Source organism: Sander lucioperca, chromosome 24, assembly GCF_008315115.2.
Source record: "Sander lucioperca isolate FBNREF2018 chromosome 24, SLUC_FBN_1.2, whole genome shotgun sequence".
Lineage (NCBI taxonomy): Eukaryota > Metazoa > Chordata > Actinopteri > Perciformes > Percidae > Sander > Sander lucioperca.
In genome coordinates, this window is record NC_050196.1 from 559,543 (window position 1) to 573,183 (window position 13,641).

Here is a 13,641-nt window from a genome sequence, read left to right on the forward strand (position 1 = left end):
TCTGACGCGGCGCTGCTGCTGCTAGCCTTGTCTGTACACATGGATGTTTCCCACTGATAAAATGCACTCAAGCAGTAGTATACTTCATGTTAAACATAAAGATATAGGCTACTGATTTGATAACAGCAAAGACAACGTCGGCAGTATTGGCGGCAAAATCGGCTACAGAATATGTCGTTCTGTATTGACAGGTGCAATATTTGAAAATCTATTAAATAAAATATTATACTATTAAACTACTATTAAATATTTATTATAATTTTTTTTAAATTACATTTATATCTGCATTTATGTCAAAACCTACAGACTTTCAAACATCAGGCCTAGAGGTTAAAGAAGCAAGGAGGTCACTGGTTCAATCCCCAGACCGGCAGGATAAAATCTGGGTGTCCCTCCCTCATTACCACCACTGAGGTGCCGTTGTGCAAGGCCCTTAACCCCAACCGCTCCTGTGGAGCTGCTTAATAAAAAAATGTGTCAAAATGACGTATTCTATTTTGCCCGGACACGCTTGCGTTTTGATTAAAAATAGCCGTCGGCCCTATTTCTAGCATGCACGCGTTTCCGCCGCGGCTCGAGCCGCGCCTGAGACGTGCGTGTCACACAGGCAGTGTGCAAGCTCTAACCTGTTAACATGGGAGCCTGAAATAAAAACGGACACGCCACGCAGCGGACACGCCACGCAGCCAGTGTGAAAGGGGCCTTACATGGTAGCTTGTTTCTCTGACTGCCGACTGCAGCGGTCTCGCTTAATACTGAACCAATGTCAAAGACTGTTGTTCCCATCAGTCACTTAGACACAAAAACATAGGAAAATAGAATCCAGGTTGAACAAAAATGGTACTTACCCTTTAACTATAAATGATTTGCATTCATTCAAGGTTCCCCCCCCTCCCCCTACAAATTAGATTAAAAGCCACTTTGAGTACAAATGTGCATCATTTGCTGTGCATTGAAAGTAGTGGGTTTTAATGGCGTCATTAATGTGCTGGAGTTTTTTTGAAACTGGTCTCACAATGCTGCGCGTTGCACCTTTCGAGGCTTCAGTGGGAAGCCCTGTGGCTCCCTGCTGACAGGCCGTGGGCTGACCGTGGAGGGGATTTGCCGGTTTTTGCCGCACAGGCCACGTACGGGGCCTCAGCGACCCCCCTCGCCGCCCACGGCCTCCTCGCCCTGAGAGTGCTGCTGACGTCTGACATGTCTGCTATCTCAGGCAGAGGCAGACGCTCCCTCTGCCACGACCACACATACTGCAGTCAGAGGGAAACCAGCCGGGCCTTGCATGTGGTGTAGTGCGTGACAAGACAAAAAAAAAAAAACTGCCTTGACTTTGAGCTTAACTGAAGGTGTGATTAATCTGCGTTTAAAGTGTATTAATTAGCGCAGAAAGGTCACGAGTGACGATCAGATCGCCTTCAAAACTCCCCAGCATAAATGTGCTAAGATGTGACTGAAGATGAACACTAAAGAGGTGGTGGTGGTGTGTGTGGTGGAGGAGGGGAAGGAGAAGTGAAGAAAAAGTGGTAGATGTGATGAAACAATGTGAGCTACAAGGGTGTGAGCAAAGTTGAGGCAGGCTTTGAAGTGAAGCCACGCATTTTTTTTTTTGCATGATTATTGCCGTTAAGTTTTTGATCTCGAGCCAGCAGGCACGGAAAAAAAAAACAACAGCAGCTTGGGATTAGTCTCCTTCCCCCCCCCCACTCACACGCCTACCTTGCCAACATTAAGTCCCTGACTCAATTAGAAAAAAAAAAAACCTCTGCAACTTAGGGCTCCTCACGCACAAGTACCCACATCGCCCCTGCCCACGTCCGTGCAGCATATCACAACCGGCGTCGCTTTAAATCGCAAATGGGTACGACGAACGCACTGGGAATATGTCTTGGCGACATTAATGCGGAGACAGGCTGACAACTCATATACACACTGATGAGACAGAGTGCAGAGACAACAGGGCCGAAACACACGGAGGGAATACAGATTTACTAGCCTTTAATTAAATATCAGATATTATCCGTGGAGATTACTGCCTGCATACAGTAGAGCGGCACAAAAGCTGAATGGAAACGTGACAAATGATTGTCTTTGCGCAAATTATTTATTTATTTCACTTTTTTTGGGGACGGGGGGGTTTTGAGTGGATGCAAATCCATTTCTTTTTTTAGCGAAACTGCCCTCTAGAAGCATCAAGTACTCCATATTTTAATACACGAAGCTAACCTGGCCCTGGCTCTGTAGTTTTATCTGCTGAATCAGGGATATTAGAAATACTGACGTTTGGGCAGTGGCTGTCAGCGCCAGATACGACGGAAAAAAGCGCCCCTTCAGCGCGTGTGTGTGTAGAACACACCGGGGGGAGAGCAGCAGCTACACAGCGTTTGAAGATGACGTAGCATTAAGAGCGACTACGGTAGCGAGTAGTATGAAAGCCCGAAAATCCGCGTAGGGCACGTGTCAAACTCAAGGCCCGTGGGCCGAATCCGGCCCCTCGCAGAGTTTGATCCGGCCCGCATATCAATTTAGGTTCCCAATCAATGTTGGCACACATAGCTTTTGTCGCTTTTCTGAAGTTTTTGTCACTTTTTGCGGACACTTTTTCCCGAAATTCCCAGAGTTTTTTTTAATGCTTTTTCCGACGTTTTTGCCATTTTTTATGACATTTTTTGCTGCCTCTTTCCGACGTTTTTTTCCCCGATATTTTACTCACTTTTTCCGACACTGTTTGCCACTTTTTCTGAGTTTGTTTTTTAATGCTTTTTCCAACGTTTTTCCCCCCGATGTTTTACTCACTTTTTCAGAATTTTTTCCCCACTTTTTCAGTTTTTTTTAATGCTTTTTCCGATGTTTTTTTTCAACATTTTTTGCCAATTTTTTTTTGCATTTTTTTGCTGTCTTTTCCCGTGCTTTTTTCAACATTTTTGCCACTTTTTTTCGACGTTTTTTGGCGCTTTTTCCCACGTTTTTTTTCTCGATGTTTTTGATGCTTTTGCAACCCTTTTTTTTTTGTTTTTTTCTATGATGGCTAAGGAACTTTTTTTCCGACTTTTTTAGGACTTTATGTCGACCAAACTGTAAGTGAGAAGACTTTATAAGACATACGATAATACGGTATTATATGGTAAAAGATATTTGTCTTTTCTCGTCAATACAACCTTTGAAATAAACTCTACATGTCTCTACCTGCCCTAGATGTGATTCTCATTTACCCGTGTGGCCCTCACTGAAGTTAAGTTTGACACCGCTGGCGTAGGTGGGGGTGGTGGGGGGGGGGGTGGGGTGGGGTGGTGGTGGATGGGTCAAACAACACAGGACTTTCACCCAGGAGACCAGGGATCGTGTCCCGCGTGTCACGTTTCCTACACCCAGCCCCGTCCCGTTCTTGTCCCGCGTGTCATGGAAACGTAAGCCCACCCGCGACCTTTTCCAAAGCACGTTTAGATATGACGCTAAAAGAGACTTTTAGTGTCAAGAACAACGCCAAAGGCACCTGACCAAGCGTCTGTATTTTTACGCGATGGGAGTGAGAATGTGTGTAGTCTTGCTACAACCTGTCTCACATCTGCGGTTTTTTTCCCCCTCGACGGCATCAAACCCCATCCACCGGCAGAACGAATTTGTGTCATGACTTCCACAGAAATTCATTGTGAGTCGCTGCTTCCTGGGCGTGTCGGCGATCTGGGAAGTGAAGCAGGAGCTGCTTACTGAAAGTCCCTCCAGGTAAAAAAAAGAAGGCTCCAGCTAAGGGAGTAAAATGCAAATGTAAAATGTCAGCATCCCGACAGTGGGCGATCAGGGAATTTAATCTGCACTCTGCTCTGGACAACGCGGCGGATAAATGGCAAAAATGTAAATGTGCTCAGTGTTTGTTGTGTTTTGTGATGCGGGTGATCCAGGAGCTCGCTGTAATGTTCCAGTTTATTTGAGGTCACCCTGGATCAGAGAGTCAGCTGCAAGCAAACGCCTAATTTACAAATTTTTAAAGTCCTATTTGCTGTTAAACTGTAATAGCACTGAGGCCCGCTCTGCACGAAAGCCTCGGCTAAATGTCTGCACTGCCACGTCAAAAACATACACTTGTTCTTACAAATCAGATTATTGCAAACATTTTAGCTGTTCTGGCATTTTTTCAATCTGTGTAATCTGTTCAGTTGTGTAAACGCTCCGTTTTGGTCTCCACCAGAGAAATATCTGTCTCTTTAGCACTTCTCCCAGTAGACCACATGGACAAAACATACACACACACACACACACACACACACACACACACACACACACACACACACACACACACACACACACACCAGGATAAAACGTTTGACACTATGGCAACACAATGTGTCTGTGGTGTCCGATCAACATAAAACGCATGAAATGCAGAAGGATAAACTTAAACTTGGAAAATTACTTTACTTACTTACTTAATTATTTTCCGGTGACAAACAAACAAACTCAAATGTTGTTCAGCTTGTATATTAAAGGCCTGTAATTTAAATTTGAGAAATTGAGGTTTCACGTCCAATCAAATTGCCTTTCTTTCTCTCACTGACATCCCATGGTTGTGCCAAAGATCCTCTATACTAAATCTAGCGCATTTCAAGCTGTCTCCTAAAAGGGGCGTGGACTCATTTGAACATGTAGTGAACGTCGTGTGGATGGATGAACAGTTATATTTCTATCATTTATTAATATTTTATTTTGCTAACATTAGATATTTACACAGCTAAAAGACATTGAGCATCACGGAGATTAGTTTTGTTAGGGCTTAATCTGTGTTCACGATTCCTATTGGAATCAATACACTCAGGACCTGCCGCTAGTCTCCTGAAGAGACGTGGAAGAGCCCACGTGACACAGATACAGGAAACTACTCTGAGTTGGGGTGTCTCAGTTCTAAACCGTCTCTGGTTTTGCGTGATCCCTCCTTCAGCAGGAAGTAGATCACCCTATGAAAGCTCAGTGACTTTAAAGTTCACTGGAGTGTCAGCTGAAAGCTTTCAGATGTAAAGTGCAGCTCTCCTGTTGTGTTGGCCCCTGCAGGCTGCGGGGGCCGGAGGAGGGCCCAGGCGGGGCCGGACCGGGCCGGCCTGCTGGGCTACTGGCCGCCCACAGAGAGGCCTGGCTGGGTGGGCGTCATCTATGGAGCGATTGATCCCAGCCAGGACAAAAAGTCTCCCTGTTGTCCCACTCGACCAGCAGCAGCAGCAGACAAAAAGTGCTCAGAATCACTGCAACATATACTCTTGTACCACACCACTCGTACTACTACTACGACTTAAAAATACTCAACATTACTGCTGCTACAGCACTACTGCCTCTTTGCCGGATAGCTTTAGACACTGCTCATTTTTACATTTAATACTACGACTTCTACAAGAGTACTTCTACATAATAATAATAATAATGATAATACCTTAAATCTACTTGTTTTGGTGGGACATTTGCACCCAGCAAAAGAAAACACCACATACAATATTAAATGAAGTTAACTGTTGACACAATACAGTAACAAGAGCCAGGGGCGTAGCACAAAATTCTGGGCCCTGTAGAAAGGCATTTTCTATGGGCCCCTCCCCGCATCCACAACTATTTATTCTAGCATCTTTTTGGGCCCTCCTCACATGAGGGCCTTGGGTACTCAGTCCCCTTTTTATACCCCCACCGATCGTTCCCAAAATGTCCCAGTTAGAGAGGAATTGACCTAAACATACACTTTGTAAATCTTTACAATCATTCCCTGAAAGAACCACGCGGGCCTGCCTTGTTGCACCATCCAAATTTTTCTTCAAAACTTGACATTTTCACCGTGTAGCTCAAGGTTTGTCATTGTTTCTCGAAGCAAATGGAGTTTGAGAACGGCGACACACAAAGATCGGAAGGCGAGGGACATCAATTCTTACTTATCAAATGAAGATCTTACGTAAAAAACATATGATCAGTTTTTTTGGTGCTGGTTTCTGGTGCTTTTTTCAACGTTTTCCTCACTTTTCCCGACATTCTTGGTATATTTGACTTTTTAGCGTGTCAGTAAACAACACCTGTCTGGCCCTAGCTGCGATTCTCTTTTTCCAATGTGGCTCTCAGAGAAGTTGAATTTGACACTCCTGACTTACAAAAAAAGTAAGTAAGACGAGGAGTTCTGTAAGGCTCCTCCATGAAACCAGCTCCTACAAAATGAATGATTTTTTCCCACAATACACAGAAAAGTCTTCTCCAAGGCTGGAAGGCCTAAAAAAAATGGTGAGGCGTCAGGAACGGCAACCATTTTTCTTAGGTCTGTTTTAGGCCATCATTTCTATCAGTTATGATGACACTGTATACATGATACCCCTTGAATCACTAGCTAGAAGTCAAAATGGACCAGAAACACAAGCCAAAGCTACTAATATAGGATGCAAGTTGAAATAAACCAGAATAATATTCTATATGTTAAAGTGTTTCATTGAAAGCAGAATAAAAGGCTTTACAACGCGGTTTGTGGAACACAAGACATCAATATAATGTACCTAATATGTTCATATCAGCAGTCATAGATAAAATATACAATCCTACTTTTTCACAGATGCAGTCGGTCCCCTTGTTGGAGGGCACAGATGTTGATGCAAATGGGAAAATGAGATGTTTTTCCGTAATTAGTCCGGTTAGTGACACTTCACTCTGTAGTGCTGCATCCACGGCTTTCTCATCTCACGGTAATTATCATCATAATCCATCATTAACCACATCATGGACCTACACTACCGCTTGTAGCCTCTCATTGATTTTTAATGGTTAATAATGCACGTCCATCATAAGCACACTGTCTGTGCTCTCTGATCTGCATTGTGAGGGTGTAAATGATGCAAGCACTGCGCTGAAAAATGAATACATTCTTAATGTTGTGAGAAGGATTCCGTTTTTCTGTCCCTCTCATCTTTTCCTGATCAGTTGATGGATCGATATATAAAATATAAAAGCAGCTACACTAATCGCAGAAAAACACTACCAGCCTGCAGCTGCTAAACGCTGGTAATCTCCCAACCCGCTGACACTCTTTCTTTGCTATTTTTTATTTTTTTCTACAAAATCATATTTGGCTGGTGAGACGGTGTAAAGCTCTGGCAAAAATTTGGAAAGCACCAGCCATTGTGACCGGTGGATGGAAATGTTAATTTCTCTGCCTTGATAATGATGCGTGTTGTTTCCAAATGTGATTATACAAACAGAATGGTGTGTAACACGCTTGTAATGCGCTTAAGATGTTTTAAAAATACATTACCATGCCTGCACACTGTGCAATGTAAAAGAATCTGAAGGAAACCTTTAAGGTTTTTTTCAGATTAAAACCAAGGGGGGACCCGGGACGGTTCCCTGAGGAACCCCAGGATTAAGGATTTACTGTTAAATAAAGGTCATTTGTGACATTTAAAAGCTGTGGTGGGATTTGTTTCCTGGTGAGGAGAAGATTCTTAGCTGTGTTTGGTTATTAGAGGACGGAATAAACTTCAATTGTTATATTTTGCACTAGTCTTAAAGTACATTTAAACACAAGAGCAAAACAATTGTAGTCCTTAAAATATGTTGACTGATACTGAATAAAACTGTCCCTACATGGTAGGCTGTTAATGGTTTCCTAATTACTGGGGGAAAAAACTAAGCTAGGGGTGTAACGATACATTGATCGGGATTGATATACCGATTAAATGACCAAAGATAAAATATATTTTTGTGAGTTGATATTAATTGGAACTGATTTTGTGTTAAAAGGGCATATGATATTGTTTCATGATTTCATATTGATTGCAGGCCCCTGAATTAAGTTGAACAGGATTTGCATTGTGGCAAATATCGTATTGTTGTCCAAAGAATCAATATAATATTGTATCATGGTAAAACTTGTGATTGACACCCCAAGTAAAGGCCACGTGCAGACACAACTTCACTTACTTCCAAGGTATGCGGAGAAGGAAAAACAGAGAAAGGAAAAACAATCTGAAGAAGTCAGTTCAATGATTTGATTACCTGAACAAGCCTCTGACGTGCAGGGGAGCCAAACACTTCCCCTCCATTGGGTCCAGCTGTGGCCGTGGATATGATGAACTGCTTGAATGCCGAGCCGTCGTCTCAAACCCCTCCCTGCATTGAATTAAACATCAGTTAATTAAATAAGCCAGGGTTCTCCAACGCCTTTTAGGCCAGGGACCCCTAAGCTGAAAGAGAGACTGAGTACGGACCCCCTACCGCATCTATTGTATACAATTGAGTTGCATATTAAACTGGGCAGAATGGATGAAAAGATATGGATATTTTTCATGCATCATGTTTTAATGTTAAACATACTGTACATCTGGAAGGCACAAGGGACTCCTTAAGTTTAACTGTATGGTTACCATAGTTACCTATAGGAAGCTTATAGGATGCTTGAACATGTAAATGTTTTCCCCCACAAATAGGCCAATTTATCTTTGCTATTAAAATGTTGCATTCATATTAATGTATATTTCCAGACTTATTTACATTTTTAAAATAAGAAACTTTCAAAAACATATATTTTTTACATACCCTCAATGCACCCTCAACTCTGAGGACCCCCTATGGGTCCTGGACCCCCTGTTGAAGATCTCCGAAATAAGCAATTCAAACGAGGTCAATATCCAGTAAAACAGTCCTGTGCTGTAATATGGACAGGTAGCATTGCAGCGCCCTGACTTTACTGTGTAAACAGAGGCGAGGCTGTTCGAACACAGCCAGTGGGGTGATGCCAGAGCCACCATGACAGCTGTCTGCTCTTGTATACGTCTTAGTCTGCTGCAGCTGCCACTTCACACTGCAGTGCTCAGCCTGCTCTGCACACAGATACCGCTAACGTTACTGTGAAACCACACAGCAAACGATGTTAGGGTTGGGGGCAAATCCCCGACCAATACGATACAATACAACTTTTATTGTTCACACCGAAATTCATTTTTGCATTCCCGGAAATAAGAATAAAATTACACACAGGGCTAGACAACAATTACACATATAGTACAAAGAAACATGTTTCATGATATCCTCGGATCCAGAACTTAATTGGCAGCAAACTGATTTGGATTTAGCAACCAAAAAAAAGAGTTCCTAAGCCTGTTTTATCAAAACAAAGGCACTCTAAATCGCCTCTTAAAAGGCAGAAGTTGGTATTCCTAATTTAAAACATGCACGGAGTCAGAAGATATGCTGTTAGCAAGCCTGAGCATGCTACTCTTGTGGATTGTTTGTGGATAGAGACTTCAGCAACCAGTGATAATATAAATATAAATCAAAAATGAAGAGTCATACACTTCAAGACCTTAGCGAAGAAACCCCGATTATGTAAAAAAAGAAAAATTAGATAATTATGTATTAATTATTACAGGCCTAGTGTACAGGCATTTGTATGCTGTTTGAAAAATAAAAATGGTTAATCATAAAAAAAAAAAAAAAAAAAAAGGCACACATTTCTCAATCCAAAAAGAGAGTAAGAGGCATGCAGCCATGTTAGCATCCTGCCAATAACATGACTCGCTGTGGTCTTTAGTCTGACTCAGACTTGACTGAGATGGCCCTGAACGCAGCGCTGCCATAAGGTCTAAGCGAGGTTTCTGTTTGGGTTTTTTTTTCTCAGTGGCGGGCTCATCTTTAACCCGTGAGCAGCCCTGCTGTCTGCTCAGTTACACTTCTACAGTTTAGTCGTTTAGCTCGGTGGTCTCCTGCAATTCACCTCACAGGTTTCCTTTTTCAAGTAAACACTGAAGCAGCTAGTTTCACTTCTTTACAAACACAGAAAGCCCCAAAAACATGACCTGGGGCTTCAGCTCAGCATGGTTGCAGTTATTTATTAAAGGTTTAAGCACTATTTTACCACTTTTCAGTCAATAGATAGATAGATAGATAGATAGATAGATAGATTGGCAGGCTTTATTAATCCCAAATTGGGAAATGACTGTTACAAGCAGCAAGTTACTTGGACATACACACATACTCCCTCACACACATACAGAGAAAAAAACAAGAAATATACTAGAAATAATAAATAAGATAAAAAATTAAATTGCAGAGATAAAAATGCCCGAACAACTACTGACAAAAATATACTTAGAGGGATGAAAAAGAATGTACATGTACAGTATATACTGAATAATAAAATGTACAACCTACATCCTGCACAAAGTATATATAACAAAATAAAACATATATATTATACATATAATATTAAATATGAAGTAACCAGTGTGCAAGTAGCAATATATCTGTAGCGTACTACAGGTACTGTGTTTTGTTTCAGGGCAGTGGTGGAAGAAGTATTCACATCCTTTAAGTAAAAGTACTAACACCACACTGTAAAAAAAACTCTTTTACAAGTAAAAGTCCTGCATTGAAAATGTTACTTATATGTACATGTATTTGTTTCTGTATTTATTGTTTGTTTATTTCATAATAATGTTTAATACAGTATGTCTATGTAGGCACCAACAACCAAGGTCTCACATAGCCAGACCCTCTTCCTCAGCGCTGCAGAGGAAGGTCTGGCTAGTCCACACAGCATTCTGGGATGGGAGAGAAAAACTGGGCTCTGGTTTATTGGCATTTCTTTAAACCAATCATAATCGTCTTGGGCGGCGCTAAGCCCCGGACGGAGCCACGGTGCCTCTGCAAAATAGTCTTGGGTAGGAACTTGTTTTGATGGAACATTTGTACGTTCAAAAGTAGTTTTAGTCGTGCGAGAGAAAACTCCGATTGGACAGATAGTCTAGCTAGCTGTCTGGATTTACCCTGCAGAGATCTGAGAAGCAGTTAACCATAGTCCTCAGAAATCCACCGGAGTTTAGAATGGCAGCACAAAGAAAGAGGAAGGGGATGGACATCCGGATGAAATAAGTGAAATCCGGCGGAATTTTCGTCCGGCAACGGAGCAAACCCAGAAGTGTAAAGTCGTGGAAATAGACTAGAAAGTGTCTAACATTTATATTAAACAACAAATTGGGGGTGTATGAGAATATCTGGAAATATCTGGTCCATCTGACCAGTTTATAAAAAAAAAGGAGACATAGAGGAGCTTCTACAGAGGGATAATGCGGGAGAGGATACATAAAATAAAAAATAAGTGTCCCTGATGTCTCCAAAGAGTCCAGGAAACAGGCACCATCACCTTGATCCAAGTCGCCTCCTCGGGGCGTCTGGCTCGCCTCTGAAAGGTTGCTGAGAGCAACTAACTGGAATAATCGTCATGGTTTTTTTTTTTAATTATCGATGGTAATTAGTTAAAAAAAAAGGGGGCTCTGGGGTGGGAACACTATATTGTGATCACGCTATTTATGGAAACACTGTCTTCAGATTTGGATCCTTTAAATGCCCAGGTGTACGTGGAGGTTGTGGATAAACAAAACAGACATCAGTTTTTGGTGTTTCGGGTCAAAGGAAGTGAAACCGCAAGAGAGAAAAGCAGCACGTCAAGAGAGAGAAAAAAAAAAAAAAAACAGGATGCTGAGAAGCTGAGACGGTGGAAAATGACCCTAATATACTATTTTTAGTGTAAACAGTTTACATGTTCAAGCCTGATAAACTGTTGATACTGTTTATAGACAAAAGAAAAGGAAAAAATAATAGGGATTTTTCAAGCCACAGCTGACGTGTGTACAATCAGCCAAATAATCATCCGACTGTCTATGTGTGCTGCCAAAGTGCCCACAAGCGTGACACTGAAAACCAAGGGGCGTAGCCATACATTCAGGATTGAGGGGGGGACGACTGTTCAGCAGGGTGATTTCTATTGAAAAGATCCTCTCCCATTTGTCGTTTGAAATCGCGGATTCCAAGTAGCCTTACATTTCATTTATGATTGATGGAAAGACTGACATTTCCATATACAGTGCCATACTGTTTTACTGACGCATCTCGCCCAATGAGAGACCTGCTAACATTTTACCGGCCACACGGAGGCGGAGCCAATGAACCACGTATGTTATACTAAGGTCAACAATATGCAAAATATCAACTATTTTGTGGGAGAAGGGGCTGTGAATATATACGTGTGTGTGTGTGACTTTTCCTACATATATCTTTTTAATTATATATTATTTTATTAGTGCCTATATCTATATTGAGTCTATCAATCAACTGACGCAACCTGAGTAATGAGCACACTCGTCTACTTATGGTGCGTTCAAATCAACTCCGACGTGTTGTAAGTGCGGGGATGGAGGGCACCCACATGGAAAGTGTGGAGGGAGACGCTGCGTACCCCCCTCAGCGTCTGCTACACCCTTGACTGAAACCAATAACAACACTATTGGTTCCAGTAATCGGAAACATCTGTAGGTCAACGATGCAAATTTTTCAGACGCGTCAAAGAATCAAAAAAAGCCTGTCTCGCCTCAACCCTCATGTCATTTAAGTTTAAAATGTGTACGTAGCAGCTCGCGGCCATGACGCCCTCAAATCAAACAAGACTATTATACTGATCATTGTTAAACAGAGCCAAAACAACAACAGCAGCAGCAGTAGCAGCAGCAGCAGCAGAGGGGCTGGTGAAATTTCTCCACGGATATCAGACAGGGCTGAGAGTGCCAAGACGTTGATGATTTCATTTTTTTTTTTTTTTTTTTTTTTATGACAGCACAGTCTAGTTTTTGAGGAAGCCTATTACTGTCCTCCCACACACACACCCATCAGCAGCAGGCGCACCACGACCTCAATAACCCTCCACACACTCGTGAATATAGAGCCAGTCCATCTAAGAACTCGGTGAATTTAGAAACACTACTGCCATCAAGTGGCCGATTTCACAAACTGCCCCCCCCCACGATAAGCATCCAGCAGCATCTAACACTGCTGTATTTTAAAAAGTTGTACTGTACTTTACTGCAAGTACAATTTCAAGTGCATTTGCCATGTTATGCTACTTTATTCTACTTCTACTCCATTTCAAGATGTCTGCATTTTACTACTTACTTTTCTACTGTCTGACAGCTGTAGATGTTAGTTTACACATTCACATCTTCCATTTAAGATAACATGACAAGCTTTTTAAAATACAATTCATTGCTGACAGTTGTGGAAGAAGTATTTAGGAACTTAAAACTCCATGAATTAGAATGCTACTGTCATCGACCAAAGAGGCAAAACAATGGTTTAAAAATACTTCATTCAAAGCGGAACTTAAGTAAAAGTATTGTCAGTAAAATGCACTTAAACGTACTCACTGTGCAGCATATTGCCCTCCGTTCATTCATTTTTACAATGCTTAGTTCTTGTTCTGCAGACAAATGCCCCCCGTGACTTTTATATTATTCTATATTAGATTGCCAATACTAATATAAGTTTATATAGACGATGAGAAGAGGACTCACTACTTCAACTACTTAACGCCTTTGCAGTGTAGCTTCAGCTTTTTGGCATTCACACGCATTTTCTGCAGGAAATGCATTTTTCTAGTTATAGGCCGTGTCTCAAACCACCTACTTGCACACTTCAAACACTTAGTTTTAAGTAGATAGTGTAGGTAACACAAAAAGTCAGTGCACTGAAAAGTACCCGGACGACCCCCTAAAAAACAGTCAAAAAGTTCAGCGTGGAACGATGGACCCTACTCGCACTAAACGGGATGCCATCTTGACTACAAAGCGGACCAGGGACGTCCGCAAC